Source organism: Sus scrofa, chromosome 4 (assembly GCF_000003025.6).
Source record: "Sus scrofa isolate TJ Tabasco breed Duroc chromosome 4, Sscrofa11.1, whole genome shotgun sequence".
Taxonomy (NCBI): Eukaryota; Metazoa; Chordata; class Mammalia; order Artiodactyla; family Suidae; genus Sus; species Sus scrofa.
In genome coordinates this window covers 123,610,252-123,629,219 of record NC_010446.5, presented here as the reverse complement: position 1 = coordinate 123,629,219, position 18,968 = coordinate 123,610,252, and the positions used below count along the sequence as shown (strand labels likewise).

At 52.2% G+C, this 18,968-nt stretch overlaps 1 protein-coding gene across 5 annotated transcripts in view; it reads right to left on the bottom strand.

Annotated features, from left to right (window-relative positions):
* BCAR3 (breast cancer anti-estrogen resistance 3) overlaps window positions 1–18,968 on the bottom strand; it is a 226,033-nt gene that overhangs the window by 37,384 nt on the left and 169,681 nt on the right. Inside the window, exon 1 of one of the 5 annotated variants that reach the window (XM_005663659.3) lies at window positions 12,628–16,051. The exons of the other annotated variants lie outside the window; for them this stretch is intronic. The gene's annotated coding sequence lies outside the window, so the exon portion shown is untranslated. Of the gene's footprint in view, window positions 1–12,627; window positions 16,052–18,968 lie in introns of those variants that run through there. 5 annotated transcript variants of the gene reach the window in all.

Below are 18,968 nucleotides of genomic sequence, written 5' to 3'. Positions count from 1 at the left end.
AGGAAAGTTAGAGAGTAAATCCTAAGAGTTCTCATCACAAGGAAAACCACCTTGTTCTCTATTTCGGCTTTTTAATATATACGTACTTAAAGCAGAGTTGGTTTACAGTGTTGTGCCAATGGCTGCTGTGCAGCAACGTGACCCAGTCACGCATATACACACACTCCGTTTCTTATATTCCCTTCCGTCATCGCCGATCCCTAGAGACTGGATATGGACAATTGTGGTTGTCCCAGAAACTGGCACAACGTTGTAAATCAACCATACTCTAATTTAAAAAAGAAAAAGGCCCTGACACGGTAGCTGGCACACAGTAGGTGCGCATGTGGAACACAGAACTTGAACCCCCTTTAAAGATGCCTCTTAGCTAAAAAATACATTTATTAATTTTTTTTTTTTTTAAAGAATTAGTAGTTCCCATCATGGCTCAGTGGAAACGAATCTGACTAGCATCCATCAGAATGCAGGTTCAATCCCTGGCCTTGCTTGGTGGGTTAAGGATCTGGCATTGCCAGGCACTGTGGTGTAGGTTGCAGACGTGGCTCAGATCCTGCGTTGCTGTGGCAGCGGCTATAGCTCCGATTCTAACCCTAACCTAGGAACCTCCATATGGCCCTAGAAAGATAAAATAATAATAATAAATTAAAATTTAAAAAAAGGAATTATACAACCCATTAGAAGGTTTTAGAGCTATCTGGTCTTTGAGAACTTAGTTCTGATGGAATAAGAAAGTGAGGCATTGGAACTGCCAATTTCTACTTTGGCTGGGGTTTGTTTCCTCTGTTTATTTCAGTTCAGCGTCAACAGCTGAGGTCTTGAGCAGCACGGACGGGTTCCATCCGTGCAGGGTGACACCGACCACCTGTAAGAAGCACCATCCTGTGGCGACACGGATCTCAGGTTTAACACTACATGCAGGCAGCTCCAACCGGTCACACGTCCAGTCCACATGGGACAGGGTGGCAGTGTGAGCGTGCAGGAAAGTTGTGTGTTTTGCACATGGGCTGGAAGGTCCTGGGACAGAGATTACGTGTCCTTCAGGGCCTGGGCGGCTTCGCCCTTGATCATGCTTTGTGGTTGCTGAATTTATAAACCTGGGATGGTTTTCTAGTCATTCATTCTATGCGCACATTCTATTCCGTGACGTCAAAAAAGGACAGGAATGTGTGTCTGAAAGAGGAAGAGGGAGGAAGAGGGACGGAGCCGGCTTCTGGGCTGTTCCATCCTAGCTCAGCCCGTCGGGGCCACAGCACCCACAAAGCTGTCAGGCTCTTGCACAAAAGCCGCTTTCTTCTACTTGGGCCGGGCACAGAGGGCAGGCTCCACGACAGGCCAGGCTGCGCGTCAGGCTGAACCCGATAACGCCACAGCTCACATGTCCCCAGAAAGCTCATCCAGAAATCACGCTCACAAAGTTGCTTGCAACGGTCTAATTTCTGAGAGCAGACTGTGTCCTCTGCGAGCTGGTGGGAAAGCCCTCTGGGTCTGTCGTGAACTGTCCCCAGGTAGCCTGACCTGGGTGTCGCAAGAATCCAGAAAAGACAGACCCTCGTCTCAGATCCACTGACCTCGGGCAAGACGGGCGGTGACGTGAGATCCCCGACAAACGCTGTAAACACGAAAAGAGGTGGCGCTCCCGTGCCCCGGAAAAAAAGGACACTTTTGATCACCCTTTCATGAGCATCCTGACGCCTCGCCAAGTTGCCACGTCTAGGATTGTCTTACAAGTAAATCTGACTAAAAATGAGATGCTTTGGAGGTTTCAGAAACTCAGCCCCTTTGAACCACTGCCTTGTGTTGAATTTCAAGCAGGGGACCAGTTTATAGCCAAATTCCAAAGTATATCAAGGGCTTTCAGAGATCCAACTGGCATCTTTACCCTGGAAAACCTGCATAAATTGATCACGAAGCTGCAGAAGGAATACGCCCCAAGGACTGCTGTACCTTTCACCCAGCCCACGGGCTGAATAACAAAATGCCACTTCTCCATCAGTTTCAGGCCCACCAATTTTTAGCACAGACGCTCAAGATTTTAATCTGAGGTAGGGCAGAAGGAAAGGGGATGCCATTTGTGGCGATCCTAAGGCCCTGAAATGACACAATGCGTCCACTGGGTTCTGTGCCACCTTTGATGGACACTCACTGGCTTTACGGCTTTTGCCTAAAGTATTTCATTATAACACAAAGATAGGTGAAGAAAGCCTTGACTTTCCTAATCCAACTTTTCCCACGGAAGTGCCAGGCTAGACATGCACAGCGACTCATGCGAACAGCGGTGATAAAAGCCAAAGTTTTTATTTGAGTAAACCATAAATTGTGCAAATAAAAGTCCAAAGAGAAAAGATGTCAAATTCAAATTTTCTATCTCCTATTTGGTTGACCAAAGCAAATGGTGGCATGGGCCCCAGCCCACCAGGTGGGCACACAGCAACCTGGCCCTTGGCTCTGGGCCATGTGCAGCACAGGGGACTCTATCTCTAGGGAGGCGCCCTGATGCTCAGCCATTGAGCATTTGTATGTAACAGTTGCCCGGCAGGTGGCAACAGAGCATCTTAAGGAAAGGCTGCCTTCTTCTGATTCACACAAAGGAACTCCATGGGCTAGCACGAGTGTGTCTGGGGGCCTCTTTGCCTGTTAGGTGTTGGGCTCTGGACCCATGAGAACCTCTGGTCCCACTTGGGCCCCTTGCCTCTAAACCTGCTCCTTTTAATCTTGAGATTAAAGCGCAGTGAAGCAGTCTTGGTGGGCGGCTTCCTAGCCCCTACAGACTTCATTCTGTTGGCCAAAGTTCTGCAGAAACCATCAGGTAGTCAGTCTGAAATCAAGAGCTTGATAGTCACTGTGCCTTTGATGAAACGTAAGTACTTGCAGAGCGCCCACTCCGCCCCTGAGCCTCCAGCCTAGATCTGAGGGAGATGCAGGTGTGAGCAAGAACTTCTCCAAGTCCTGACAGGAGTCACAGCCTCTTTGAGGAGACAAGACGTCGGAAGGGAATGGACGGCAATAAATCTCCAGCTGTTCTGCTGACGTCCTCAGTGCTCTCTATCTTATTCGAGGGATTCTGGCTCCTTCTGAGAAAGGAATCAGCAGCAAAGAGACTTCATAATATCTCGGTAGGCTTCGGCATTCTGAAACACTTCAATTCATTTGATGTTAAGGTTTAAGCTCCTTGACGATACAAATTTCTCTTTCCTACATCCTAGAAGGACTCTCATCTTCAGCAGAGATTCTGCAGATGGGTTTTGATGCCATTTTACCATTTTATAATTAAACCTGAGGAATTCATCACACTTCATATCAGATTCTCACTCCAGTGCCATTAAAAACTGATTTGCAATTTGCTGTTAAGTTAAGATGCTTCGTTTTCTTACTATATGTGATTTTCCCTTCCACAGGCGAATGATGATTCAGAGGGAGGCCCTCGGACCCCAGCACAGACAGGAAAATGCCATCGACTCCCCCCCCCAACACTGCCGAGAGCCCAAGTCCAAGAGATTTCATTTTATTACCAAACCTTATCAAATGCTTATCAAAAGAGGCTCAGAAGCCATGAATAAGAGACATGAAGAGGATATCGGAAGAACTCCTTGCTTATCAAGGTTCTGAGACATTCCCATTAAAATTCTGCTTTCTGTGTGTGTAAATGAAAAAGACTAATTTAATTTTAATTTGTGCAGCCTGGAGCCTTAAAGCCGCATACCCTCTAAACAGGCAGCAGTAACTTAATCCTCCACTCCAAACTAATTACAGTAGAATCATTCTGACTGGTACCCACACTCCCTTTGATGTCAAACTCCTACTGCCTTGTATCCCCAGTCATTCTCTGGGCAAGGTCTCCCCACACCTTCCCATCCTGCTAGATCATGCAGCTACTGCCTTTGAAGTTCAATTTTATTTTGATGGAACACCAAGGGATTGAAAATTATTTTTCACTGAAGGAGACTGATTTGGGTCTGCAAACTGCAGGAGCAAATCTAAGTGTGACAGAAGGCAGGCCATCCAACACCAAGAATGGCTTCTTCCCTTCCCAAAGGTTACCCACGTGTGAAAGAAATAGCTCAAGGCACTTGTTCGACTCTAAGTGCGCTTCCCTCCTGCCACCTGCCCCCGTGGTGTGTGCCCATCACGTTTCTTACCCTTCTGACAAAGCATTATTTACCCATGGGCTCGTTTGGGGCTCAGCTCTAAGAGGGGCTCACCTTTCTTGGGTAATAGATAAACTGAAACACGATGAGATTTTCAACAGGTCATTTGTCAATGTCTTGCCCTGCTGAAAGCTGCAGCGGAGACCCTCCGCTCTAGATCCAGCTTAGATGGTGATGTCCCAGAGCAGGCATCCACATCAGTCCCGTGAGGCAGCCCTGTATCCTGATTCTGCCCGGAGAGGAGTCAGATGCACCACCCTCCAGGTGAAGGCTGAAGGTCACTGACTGCACGGAATCATTTATTGGGTCCGTGCAATGAAGGGCTTCAAAGAAAAGCCAAGCACCCATCTGACCTACGGAAGCCGCCTCTAAACTGCTTTCTTCCTTTAACCACGTCCTCAAGTGACTCCTCATCATGCTCCCCGCCCCCTCCCTCTCTGAGTTGGCCCATAGGCTAAATAAGACAACGCAAGTGAAATATTAATTGCTCGGTCTGGCAGTGAGATTCCATTCAGTAAAAGTAGTGCTTTGTGAACATCTCCGGAGAAGGAAAAAAAGCAGGCTGCCCAGGCTAAAGCACCTTTGAAGACCAAAGCTCAGAACGCAAAGGGAGCCCAGCCCCAACCTTCGCCACTGGTACTTCAAGCTTGTTAATTCAGCATCTTAATTCAGATTAGGAGTGACTTGGAGCAGAGCTGGTCACCACATGGATGCTCCATTTTTTCTTCAATAAGAATATCAGAAAATCCACAACAGCTTAATTCATCTACTATTTGTTCCTCGATTCACCTCAAATGAAGGAGGCATTGCGGAATAAACAGAATACACTGTGATTGAAAGACACAGGAGATGCAGTTGGAAGGAAAAATCAGCTATGCCAAAGATTCAGAAAGCCTTTTAGGGTGTGGAATAAACGACTTTCCAAAGTCTCGCTCTCCAAAACAGGACCATGACTAACAAGTGTCTCAGAAATCTGCTTGGGGACACAGTGCATTATACATGGTAGGTTCTCAGTAAAATTACGTGATTTATCATAAAACAGGTTTTGGCCAAGCATCAACTCCGCTGCATCCAATATACAACTCACAAGCATGTCACTTCAAAGGTATCTGTTTCTTCCAGAGGAGTCCAAATACCTCAATAAAGGTTTAATAAAATAAAATAAACATCATGCTAGAGGTCATGGGCAGAATCAAGAAAACAGCAGCTGTACTCACAGGGACAAGACGCCCCACTCCACTCCGATCTCATGAATCCTAGGATCCCCCTGGAGTTAAACAGGTAGTGAGACTACGTATCTCTCACAAGAGACAACACGACCATGGCCTTGAATTTTCACGATCTGCTCGGACTTAATGGAGTAAAGGATTGCCTGAAAACTAGAACCCAAGTCTCCCAAAGTATGTCAAGAACCAGCCATGTGCAGTCTGTGCGACCTGGGGGGACATGCAGGCTGTGCTGAAATACATGAACCCTTGCGATACTGTCATTCCAAGATGACACATCAAGTAGTCTCGGTTCAACTCCCTAGGGATGAATCAGAATCCGTTCTGTATTTCCAGGTGTCTACTCATTCTGACTAATTTAGCCTCGAAATAGATATGCTCATGATATGGAGGCAAAAAAACACACATCTAAAGGCTTATTATTATTATTATTATTTTGTCTTTAGAGACGCACCCGCAGCATATGGAGGTCCCAGGCTACAAGGTTGAATCAGAGCTACAGCTGCCGGCCTAGACCACAGCCACAGCAACTTGGGATCCAAGCCACATCTGCAACCTACACCACAGCTCGCAGCAATGCCAGATCCTTAACCGACTGAGTGAGGCCAGGGATCGAACCTGCATCCTCATGGATACTAGTCAAGTTCATTAACTGCTGAGCCACACAGGAATTCCCTAAAGGGTCATTCTAACCATTTGACTGCAAAATCAGGTAGACAGGGCCGGCACAGATTTTGACTGGATCCAAGAGGAGCCTTCCAGCAATCAGGGTTGTTCGAATGCAGGAATGCATGGCCTTCGGGGTACAGCACACCTCCCACTTCTAGAAAAGTCAAGCAGAAGCATAATGAAATGCCCTCCCGTGAAGATTTAGGGCGGGGCGATCAAGCAGGACGTTTCTGCAGGATTCCAAGCATGAGGTGCTGAGGCCTGACCTGCTTCAGAGCCGGTGCCGAGACAGCAGGAAGGGGAAGCTGGGAGAGGTGTTTGGGAGTAAAATCATGGACACGTCTAACTGATCCGACCTGGAAGATGAATCGGGGAAGAGGCATGGCAGCTCCTGGAAGACGGCTGAGCCACGCGCTTCCAGGACAGGAAGCGGGAGAGGGGAGCACGTCTGTGGAAGGAGAGCCTGCGGTGCCTCGGGCCGACCGGACGGAGTGGCCCTCCAGGCCCTGGGGTCCAGGGGCTGTGAGAAGGGCTGGACGGGAGACACAGCTTGGGAATCCTCAGCAGAGGAGGGTATTTGTCCCAAATACCACCTAGGAGATGGGTTACAGAGGGAATTTGAGACTACAAGAGGCGGGCAAGAAACGGAAGACAGGTGTCTTATTCCATGAAAGCTCCCTTGAGAAAAATACCATAGAGTCTCAGACAACGTAGTGGCTTAGACAACGTTATCTCCCACGGTTCTGTTGACTGGAAAGTTCAGGTCAAGGTGCCGGGCGGATGTGGCGTTTGGTAAAGACCTGCTTCCTGGCTCACAGGTGACCCTCTTCTGGCGCTGTCCTCAGACAGTGGAAGGGACAAGAGCGCTCGCCCGTCCCTTTCATAAGGGCACTGATCTCATTCACCAGGGCTCCGCCGTCAGGAGCGCATCACACACCCCACAGAGTCCACCTGCTAATGCCACGCCCCGGAGGTCAGGATTTCAACATGAGTACTGAGGGGACCCAGATACTCAGCCCATATCAACACAGCAGGGCTGGTCAGGAAGGATCCAGGAGAACAAGCGGAGGGCAGTGTCCTAGAGGCGGAGAGCAAACTTCCAGGAAAGGCATGGCCTCCAGCGCCAAGTGCAGCCGTTCTGAGCGCATCCAAACTGGACAGCAGCCACTGGACTCGGCCAGGACAGGGTGCGGGTCGGGTCGAGGGGGCCGAGAGCCCAGTGGGAAGTGAGGAAGCAGAGATGGGTGAGCCAGCTCAGGGGGTGGAGGAAGGAAGCCATGGAAATGATGCTTATTTTTAGAATGGGGAAGACCGCAGCGCATCTATAAGCTGAGAGCACAGGGCTGGAGGCGACAGACTGAAGGTCCCCGCAAAGTCTCCGGGGAGGGGGGTGGACGTGGGCACAGGCGGCAGAGCTGGCCTTGGTCAGAGAGCAGGACACGTTATCCTCGGAGGCTGGAGGAAGGAAGCGAGGATGAACAGTGACAAGGATGGAGCTGGAGCTTGTGGGGGCAGCCGTGGGGACGGAAAGGGGTCGTGCCTGATGCTCCCAACTGCTGCGGGGAAGAAACCAGATCTTATGAGTGTTGAAAACAGGCTTAAAGGGCGGAGGGAAGAAAACAGGAGTGAGCCAGGCAGGGACAGGCAGAGGGGACACGAGGCTCCAAGGACGCCGGCACGAGCGAGGGGAGACACGGGTTACCTGCCCGGGGGGCCCTCTGCCCCCTCTCAGATGCTTCTGCGCCTCAACTTCAGCCTGAAGTCCCACATGTGATGCACTTTTTCTCCCCAGGGGCCTCGTCTACCTACTGCTTCCTTAGGAGTTGCCCAGTGTCACCTCCTCCAGGAAGGTCCCAGACGCAGAACTGGGCCCAGTGTCTGGCTACGTGCAGTGGTTCTCCACGCCCGGGCAGCATCTGTCGGAGGGGGCTGCCCGCCTGTCCATCTCCGCAGCTGGACACGGAATTGCTCCTTTAGGGGAAAGGCTTTCACTGTTTCACCATCACCCAGTGGGCCCTGGGCATGAGGAGATGAAGCCTCAGTGGGAGATTGGTTCGTGGGTCCCTCGAATCCCGTCTTACTAAGAAGCTAGGGTTCTAGCTTGTGGGTTCTTTGTGCATAACTGCTGTTGTAAAAGCACACGTGCATTAGATGGACACTGGGGACTGATCACAGCTCTTCCACAAGCTAGAAAAATAGGCCGTGACTTTCCCACGGCCGGAGCCAAATCCCAATAGTAGCTCCCGGGGCCGTGGACCTGCACTGAAAATCCAGATGCGGGCAGAGACGCTGCAGTGGGCTCCAGTCCGGGGAGGCCCTCCTCCCTCCCCTCCCCTCCCCCCACCAGGAGAGCCTGAGTGCCCTCTGCTGCCCTGGGCACACCCTGAATGTACATCGGCTAAAAGGCCACGCAGCAACAGAGGCCCAAGCCTAACTGGCGCTGCTGCCCTCTTACACGTGGTGCAGGAGGGCCTTCCCGGGCCCAGCCCCCATCTGCCAGCATCCTCCGCCGTGTCTGCAGTGCTGGAGGTGCTGGCCCACTGACAGAGTTTTCCCAGGATCCCAGTCTTGTCTCTGCGTCCCACCCACATCTCACCAACAAAAACAAGGTCTCAGCCAGGATCCAAACTCTGGCGTCTGGGGCGAAGGGGGCGCTGGGACCCAGACTTTGTCAGGCACATCCTTCTCCTGATGCTGAAACCAGACTCCCAAGGCCCCCAGATGCAAATGAATGCATTTAGGTGTCTTTTAAAAAGCTGTGCAGGCTTTATTTTTTTCTTGGGGGGAAGGATACATGCACAGCTACCAACCACCACAAGGAGAGGCTGAGTCACTTAGAAAGTCATTTCCCCAATGGCTTTTTCCACCTCGAGCAGCTTGTGCTGACGGTGCACCTGCCCCACGGACAGAGGCGACTCAGGCCATTGTCAGCATGGGGATGTATCACCAGTACCCAAACTGTCGCAATGACAGACCGACCAAGGGACCCGCCACGGGGAAGACAAGTGGGACCTTCACCCCATCACATTCACTCCAACATAGAAAGGCAGTGTCCACTGACAGCAAACTCTGAGGCACCCACCCTCCATAGATGGGACACCTTAGGCTATAATGTGCATTCAGAGAGGCTCCAAATATTTTTTTTTTCAGGTGCAAGGGAAAGGATTTAAAGCAAAACAAAACACAACAGCAGCAAGAGTAGGATTTAAGCTCTTCCTGTATAGAACACTTCGTGGCTGCAAAGATGTGTCTCTGTATGGAAATGAAAATGCTTAAAATCAACTGCTTCTGACAACCACTGCTCACTGACAAGACCAGAGCCACTCGGTGCACTGAATGACGGGTTAACCAAGACGCACCGATTCATTTATCCATCAACCCCCAAGTCCAGCCTCCCTGCTGGTGTCCTTCAGAAAGGTGGCCATTCTGTCCCTTGCAAGGCCACTCCTGTCTTTTCGGTTCCCCTGAAGTTTCCTGACACCACCAGCCCACCTTCCTCGGGAGCAGCCACTGATAAGGCGGCACGTCTCAGCCCCTGTTCCCCCTGCCCCCTCCCCAGGGAGAATCAGAGACACGAGGGGCCGGAAGAAGTGGGCCTTTGTCCCCATGGCCAGTTGCAGAAGTGGGATCTCTTGTGCTTCTCCCAGATTCCTCCTGGAGTTCTCTCGGGACCAGAAGGTGGCCCTGCCACTGCGGTAGGAAGGAGACCTCGTCGATAAAAACCCGTTCTGCGGCCTCCCCTGAAGTCTGTCCTCAAGCTGAGGTTTGTGCTACTCGTTCCCAACTGAACTGCTAACTGAAGTATTAGGAGACACTATGTCATCTCGTCCCACTATGGCTCAGTGGTCTCACTATGGTATCGGAGACAGGTCACTGAGCTTGAGGTCCCCAAACCTGATTTCTACCACTAGTCGATTCTGGGGCAGAGAGCTTCTCCGAGCCTCAGCTTCTCCTCTGCGGAAAAGGGTCAGCTCTTGCCCTGCCCGACTCAGCCTGACCTCAGACTCCAGTGAGACAACTCTCAAGGGAACTCAGAGGTAGACAGTCTTTTGCAGATGTAACCAAATGACACTACGGACCGATGCTCTTGTGGGACGTCCTTCCAATGCCCCCGCTGTCATTAGTCACCCCCACCCCGCCTAGCAGAGTGCTACACTGGACAGGCTGCTACATTCACGTCAGGGGTTTTCAAACTTGGAGGTGTTCCACTAATGCCATGGATCCGGAAGACCTCAGGCCAGACTGGTTTCCACTGGGTGGACGCAAAAATGTCCTTTCCTTTTCTTACTCAAGATCCAGCGGTCATTTGTGAGATGAGTGCCTGCGTGAACCCTTCCGAGATGTAAAAGTCACGCCTTCAACCAGTGGCTGACATGTCATCTCTGGCCTCAGCTTTGTGCGGATCAGCAGCGACTGCAAGTCCTTGAACTTCCTCTGTATTCTTAGCCTCCCAGTTCATTCCTCTCCAGGACCTTGGTACACAAGTCCACACGAGGCCCTTAAACACACGCTAAATTCTGCAAAATCTCGGCAAATAAGATCTTATAACCTGAACGTGCCTGTGTGATTGGTCCCCTACGTAACGCAGGAGCTCTTATATTTTTAGTTTTCTTCCCATACAACATCACTATTAATAACATCCCACTTCCTCCAGAGATGATATGGATTAGACCAAATGGAAAGTTACCATGGCTACCACCGTGTTATTTTTGGTAGGAGAAATTCATGCCAAGGGAAGCAGCACCCATGGTCAAGAACTGGAGCTTTATTTCCACTTTGCTATCAGGCAATCGATCCCAATTTCATTTTGAAACTCTAATTGCAACAGAAACTAATTATGAGCGGCAAGACCTGAAACCCCCAGTTAAAGTAGGAGTCAATAAAGCGATGGAGCCTGATCACTGGGGCAACTCTGGCAGGAGGCGGGTCTGAGCACAGGTGCGTTTTCTTTCCCTGCTAACGATCGAAGCAAAACAAGACAGAGAAACACACCCCAGGGCTCAGTGGGAAACCCTGAGCTGGGTCCGAGGGCTTCAGGTTCTGGTGTGTGAGCAGGCCAGGTCCTCTGTGCTGTGTCGATGCAACACGCCAGGGTGGGGTGGGAAGGTCGCGTGGAAAGAAGGGCCTTCCCACCGACAGTCAACCACCAAGAGCGGCCGTGGGCAGGAGGCCGAAGGGTGGCTGTTCAGATGCAGCCCACAGGCTGCGGTGGCCTTTCTGGGCGGCCCGTGGAGGAGGTAACTGCAGAGGGACAGGGGTATCCAGACAGAATGGCAGCACTCAGACCCAGATATTTATGGGCTATTTTCTTCCGTACCAAACGCTGAGCTGCACTTTTCTGAATTAGCAGAGGTCGGCTCGGGGAAGGACTTCTATTAGAGTGCAAACCACGGCCAATCCTGGACGTGCACGGCTCCCTCCGGGACCTCCCGCTCTATCTCTGACAGCTTCAAAATACCGTTAATAGCATGACTTCATCGGCTGCACACCAGGAGGATCCATATTTAGGCCAGAAATGTAACATCACCCCACCGGCTCCAGGGTAGAAAGGGCTCTTAAATCGGGGAGGAAAAGACTTTCACCTCTCACTACGCTCCTCCCAACTCCTTGACAGAGAGACAAAAACCAACTTTGCTGAACGGTTAGAAAGCTACTCCGAACACTCCGACAGGGCAGGAAAAGCGGAAGTCTCTCCTCTACAAAGGGGTCTTTTTCTCCCTTTAACGGGGCTTCCTGTGAAATTTTCCTGTGGCAGTGTTTGCAATGACACTGAACGAGTCAGTCCCCAGGAGAAGGAGCACCGCTGCCAGGGTAGGAAGGGTTCCTTGAGAACGTTCGGATTTCTCTTTCCCATGAATAAATGAGGCCCGCAGTCACGCCGGGGCGGCCCGGACGTTTCCAAGACAGCCAAGCCCCCAGCTCAATGACAGCCTCCTCTAAGCGAATTCTTAGTGTTGTCACAGGTGGGCAACAGAACAGAAGCCTCATCTTGAATTGGCCAAAGGAGGATCTTTGAATATTTTCATCAAAATAAACAGTGTATCGACATGTTACCCGAGACCTTTGCTATTGAGACCTTTGCTATTGATGTCTCGTAACAAATGTTCCCAACAGGAGCCATGGGGAAAAAGGGAGACAGTTCTGAATACCAGGATGTTTGGAACATGGCTGCCATCTGAAAGGAGCTAGTTGGTGGTTTCTGTACTTAAGTATATAGTATTGACACCACGGAGCAGCAGGGCGAGTGGAGCGAGGGGCTCAGCCATCTCACACCGATGACGAACCAGGGAGGAGAGACACAGAGAGAGAAGGAAGAAAAGAGGCATCAAGCTACTTCGGTAGAACATTGCAGCCCAGGGAGACTCAAAGTCTCCTGAAAAACAGGGTTTCGCCCCAAAAGAGCCCCTTCCGTGTGGCCAGATTCTGCCCCCAGGCGAGAAAAACACCACTGGGGGCTTATGAGGATGCGTCCATCAAAGAAAGCGCCTCTTTTTCCAGCCAGTGCGCTGCACACCTTTCCTAGTGCTTTTAAGACCCCGGACCCCTCCAAAGAATTTTAGACGTGCCTTAGCTCAAACCACACCTACCTTGATGCCGAGGAAAGACCTGCGGTGATAGAAGCAGCACAGAGCGGCCGAGAGGGCATGGAAAGCCTTGCATTCTTAGGCATCTTGCAGTTTTCAGTCTCTGGACCACACGCTTCCTTTAGGGTTAAAAGCAAGGGGGTCCCAGGCCTGAAAGCCCCAGTCCCGCTGCCACCGCTGCTGTGCTGCTCCCGCCCAAGGGCTGCGGCTGGAGGAGGAGTGAGCAGCGGCTCCTTCTCGGGGCCAGCCTGGGACTTTCCCTCTTTGCTCAAGCCAATACGATCCACTCGCTGAATTCTGGCAGGCTGGTGTCCAGCCTGCCCTGCACACGGTGCCAGAAATCCTCATGTGACCAGGCTCGCCTTCTGATGAAACTCTAACCTCTCCTGGAAGAGGCTTTGGGCTTTCGCTGTCCCCTCAACTTAGAGACTGGCAGAAGTCATTATCCACCCCCCGCACCAGGCAGCCCTTCCTCCCTAGGGCTGAAGGCACCCTGCGACCTGCTCCCACAGGCTTTGTCTGTTTGCTTGTCAGCCCAGCACCTCTGAGTTCAAGAAGCCCACATGACACCACCTTGTGATGAGACAGAGGCTCCTTTGAGACAAGGACCCAAAGGCCACCTGGGTGTGACTTTCCCCTGCGAGCAATCCTGCAAGTCCTGAGACACCCGGCAGCATCTCCATCCCACTCTCCCAGCCCACCCGCACAACTGTTGACTTGTAATTAGGATGCTCCGGCAGCCAGTGTGCAGCTGATAACGTGGGCACAGCCATCACTATTGGCAAAGCAATATTGCCTTTTGGTGTTTAATTAGCACGTCAGTCAGCAAACACCCTGAGCGGCCCGTGCCATCCCCACCCACCGGGCCGTTGCAGTCTGTTGGGAGGACAGGGGACAGCTGTGTACCCTCTTCTGACCCAGCTGTTTGTCTCGCTCCCCGCCTTCCCTTTAAACACTTTGCGGTAATTGCTCAGCCCGCCTAACCCAGACCTGGCTCACGAACCTCGCATCCAACACCGCCAAGCGAGCCTCCATGCTGAAGCCTTAGCCCCACCAAGACCCTCTCAACACCTTCAAAGGAAAGTAATTGTTTTCCTTCTTTCATTCCAGGCACAGTGGATTCCCAACAATTCTGGGGTTTTGGTTATTTTTTTATATCAAACCCAGGTTTCTGCCTATAGCGCTTCCTCTCCTACTGTTCCAAATATTAACTTTCTGGGGCTTCGGCCGCTCCGAAAAGGAATGTGTCCTGAAACTTTCTAAAACTTCATGCAGGCAGAAACTTGCAATGAGGAAGAGACAGAACTGATTCAGTCCAGAAAGGAACACCACCGCTGAAGCAGGAGGGAGGTATGAGAAATAGCCAGCGGGATTAGTGCAAAATCCTCAGGAGGCCTCGGCCTTTGGACTAAGTCAAGTCGGCCTGTAAAAATAGAGAATTGTTTGTTCAAGGCCTGGTGAGCAGCTTCTGTGCTTGAATGAGGCTCTGCAGAGCCCCAGATCTCACGCTTGCCTGCAGGGAGAGGCGCAACGTAATCAACACCCCTACTGGGGATGCAGTGACAAGGGCCTGTGGTCACACGGACAACTGGGGGTCACTTCCTTTCTGCTCCCTCGACTGGCTTCCTGCACCCCCTCCTCCTTCATGATTCTGGGGCTCAGACTGCAGCTCAGATTGCAATCCTGGGAAATCCACCTGGGATGCTGGAAGCAGGCACCACGGCGGGTCCAACTCACGAGAATTCTGAGCTGGAGGCGCCCCGAGAGATGGCTCAGTTGGGGGGCTCAGTACTGTCCCCAATGTCCATGAACTGGACCCATGAGGAAGTGGTCTCTGCCTGCCCTCATTTCCATTAGACAGAGTTCAAGGGCAGGTCCAGGTGAGCAGCCAGGGCCCAAGGCCCCTGCAGTTCTGGGGGGAGGACTCACCAATCAGGCCGACTACCACCAGGTGAGGGGCTCAGTTTGTACCTGCTGTTCCCCTTTGACAGGAAATGACAGGCTCTGTCAGAATAACAAACTCCCCACAAGGCTAGGAAGGCACCAGCCCCAGGTCAGGAAAAGGGGAAAAGCTTCTTAAATCTCACAGAGAAACTCAGTGAGATTAGTCAGCCAGAGCCTCTGAATTCCCATACCTTGCCCCCAGAAAGTGAATGAAATGCATACCTGAAAAAAAAAATATTAAAAAAAAAAAAAACTCAGACAGGTAAATTACATAGACTTAAGGAGTCAAATACTCCAGGCCCAGAGTAAAAGCAAAACAAAAGACACTCAGGTCACTGGAGAATCACAGCTCTTGTCACCCGAGGCTTTCTTGGTTTACTCTAAAAAAAAGTCTCCAAAATGCACAAAGGATTGGTTCCATCAAGATTAAAGAATGAGTTACTCTTATTAGGTAACTGTTTCCTAAGCACTTTCTTTTTTTTGTTGTTGCACACCAAAAATAATCTCTAAAGCAGCACTCAAAGATTTTAATCAATTTTCTCCTGAAACGCCCAAGGAGAGAGACGAAAATAACACGTTGTTACTGCAACTAAAGATGATAATTGCATGCATTCGCAAAGTGCCCTTCACTGACTTGTTATGCTTTTAAATGCCTCCCATCCGCACGGATCAATTCCCCCCCATTCTGCCCGCAATGATGATTCTATTCTAGTTACAAAGAAACAGAACCAGAATGGCGTGTCACTTGCAGAGAACAAATAAAGGACCGGGGACTCTAGCCTGTGCTTTTGTTAGAGCCTGGTATCTGATTACCAAATATGAGATTTTTGTAATGTCTTCGAATTAAACCTGTCACTTGCACAGCCCCATGAAAAAGGTTACGACCTGAGGCAGGGGTGACATCACTCTGGTGATGCGGTACGTGTGACTGAGCACCCAACTTGTATCCAGGACTTTCTAAACACCACGCCCTTCTGGGGACAGGGGTCAGCATCTCTAATGCGACCCTGGGACGGATGGAGAGGGTGGCTGAGCAGGTGGCACCGAGCTCTGGGCAAGCGCTGTGTCCTCTGGCGCCCCCTCGGGCGTCCTGGAGGCTCACTCCTCCGCACCAAGAAAAACACCTGTGAAAAAAGCCAAGGCTGCGCAGCCAGGTGGACCCTTGAAGGAAAGCCCCGTGATCTCAGGTCAAATGTTGCCCACCCGATCTGGGCACGGGGAGAGCAAGCCAGAGGAAGGCCCTGCACAGGCACAGTCGTCAATGCCGTTTTCCTCTTGAGCAGCCCTAATGCTAACCTGCCTTATTTGGTAACCATGGAAACAGAGTGGCCTGCCAGTCATATTCCACAGACAAGTGCTTCTTGTCAGCAGCAGCCCCTGGGCTGCGAGGCATAGCATCCCCTTCCCGAAGGGCCACAGCTCCCCTAGAAGGTCAGGACCCCACCCCCCGTGAGGGAGACCCTCTCTCTGACTTGGCGGCTGGGGTGGCGGGGGAAGACAAGGTCTGTGGGGAGGGAGGTGTGCCTCCCAGGTACCTGCTTTTCCCTGTTTCAGGGCAACTGAGCAAACGAGGCTGCCCACACCCCTATCCCCCTCCCAGGGCCAGCCCAGAATCAAGGCATCAGGTCGCTGTCAAGGAGCCCTGCAGACAGTGACACTGGACAAGGTGGGAGCAGGCTGTGACCACAGGGCCCTGGTCCAAGGCCACAAGGCCCAGCCGGTTGACCTCTAGGCAACCGCTGAGCTCCTCATCCTCCCGGCTTTTTTTTTTTGTTGTTGTTGTTGTTGTTGTTGTTGTTTTTTGGCGCTCCGCGGCATATGGGTTCCAGGCTAGGGTCGATCGGAGCTGTAGCCCGGCTACACAGAGCCAGCACTCGGATCCGAGCGCGTCTGCACCTACCACAGCTCAGGCACGCCGGTCGTCAACCCTGGCAACGACCCCCCTCATGTTCTTCGATCGTTACCACTCGCCACGACGGCTCCCCCCGCTTTTTCTCTCCACTCAACCCCAGCGACCTGGCTCTGGGTAAACGAAGGCAGCTTTAAGGAGCTAGGGAGAAAGGGGTTCCTCCTGGTGTCCTAGCCATGAGGACAATTAACCTGCACCGGCCCAGCCCTAAGCATCTGAGGCCACCTGCTGCAGGCCCGGTTCCCTGAAGAGCATCCAGCACGTGCCCGGGAGGAAGGGGGTGCGTTTATCAGCAGCCCTGCTTCCCCCGCAATCCTCAGAGCACCCGCCTCCTGTAAAAGCCACGGGGTTGGAGAATGGCTGGGAAACCACTGAGGAGGGAGGGGGCCCAAACAGCTCAACCCATTTTCCTATGTGCCAACGAGATTTGTGTCCTGCTCCAACAGGGAGAAGGGCGGGAAGCGCCTGCCCCACGCTTAGGGCGGCTTTGTGTGTTGCTCGCGAACACAGAGGGAGCATTTACCAGTGTCTCACTCTGACGGTTCCCCCAGATTGCTCAAGGGGATGAAAGCCTAAGGCTGCAAACAGTCTCTGTGCAGGAGCGGCGTTGACCTGCTTAAGCGTGTGAACAAGAGACAAAGCACAGTATCCACAGGCAGATTTCTCTCTACGGAGCCCTTGGCAACTTTGCTTCTCTCACTGGCTCTTGAAATCCTATCACTGGAAATGCGAAGCAAAATTAAGGTGAGCACCCGACCCTAACTCTGCTTTCTCGCGCCATCGTGTAGGATCTTGGCCCATCCGCCCCTCCCCCGCCGCCACCGATTTCCTGATGTCACCCCAGAAATCCTATACATGCAAGCGCCCTTTCTATTTTTAGCATTAGGGCAAAATGAAAAGAACAAGCATGGGCATGAGGCCAACCTCGCAAAGAGCAGCTCAGACTTCCTGGCCGTCTCAGCCTTTTTTGAGAGTTTCTGAAAGCCATGGAGCCTCCTCTCAGAACAAAGGGCACACACTGTGATGTTTTACATATCATTTCAGGGCACTCCGGGGGCCCCTGAAACCCATCCTTACGCCCCGGGGAGTTTCCTCTGTTCTACACTCGCTGTGCAGGCTTCACGTCCAGGGCGCGCATTTGTTTCTCCTGCCAGCGTAGCTCCTAGGCTTTCTCTGCGGTACACTTTTTTCTTTCCTCTTCCAGCAACTGAAAGCGACCGCAAAAGCCCCTCAGCGTCGCCTCCCATGCAGAGCACTGCAGCAAGGGCACTGCAGGCTAGGATGTGCGAAGCCTCCGTGACCAGGACCAGCCACAGGGGCTCCCACCTCCACTAACACCAGAAAGCACTTCCGCAAAATGACACCTATCCAGACTGAGCTTCGAGACACATGTTTGCACCCCTGGAAAGTGATGCTGGGGGCTGGCAGGGTAGAGGGAGAGCCAGGGTGCATTCGTGTCTTCACTGTACCACTAGCAAGCTGGGTGACCTTGGGAAATTTCTTAACCTCTCTGAGCCAGTTTCCTCTCCAACTTACTGGGATCTTGTGAGGGTCAAGTGAGATCACACATAAGGAGCCTGGCCCACAACACAGAGCAAGCACTCGGCCAACGGGAGCTTCCATCCCCTCCGAAGGAAAGGACCACAGAACCTGTCTCCCGAGTCTGTTCCTGCTTCGGGGCACACGCCAGCCACACCCGCAGTCTCACCAACAAGAGCCACACGCCACAGGGAGAGGGTGGACAGAGCTGCCCTGAGCCACGGACCCCCCCCCCCCCACTGGCACTGAGGTGACTCTAGAGTCTTGAAAGCCAGCGAACAGTGAGGAGGAGTTTCAGAATTTCTTTAGCTTTAAAATATTTTTAGCCTTCAAATTTTAAGATTGCCTATTAAAACTGCACATGTGATTCAAATCACACTTGCTCAGCAGCCTCAGATGATTTTTCCAGGCAGGTGTCATCCGGGGAGTTACCAGGCAGCAGGTGCGTCCACAGCACCTGCCCATGTGGCCCTCCCCCCATGGGGACTCCTGGGTCCATCTGCAACCGCCAAGCTCTCCCTGTCTCACCATTCATCCCAGTCCCTCTGACTGGGGATCCTGGGGCCCCCTCCTTGCCTGCTGTCCCCACGACAAGTTGACTGCAGAGCCGGGCTTGAGGCCAGGCCCTGTCTGGATGCCCTGCCTGATGTTCCTCCAACCTCGCCCCTCGCCCCCTGCCCGGCCCTCCAGGTTCTTGCCCCAGATCTACCACGAGTGTCTGGTCCCCAGAGGGCCACCACACGTGCCAGACTCCTTCCTACTTCACCAGCCCACACTACCGAGTACTCTGATGCCAACAGTTCTAGAACGAGGTCTGGGCCTGGGGGAGCCCCTGGGTGCTGTGCCTGCCTCGCCCAGCTACCCTGTCTAGACTCTGTCTGGTCGCCCCGATCGCGTTTTCTGCCTGCACGTCCTCCTCTCCAGCCCCCAGTGGCAGGACCGCCAGAGTTCC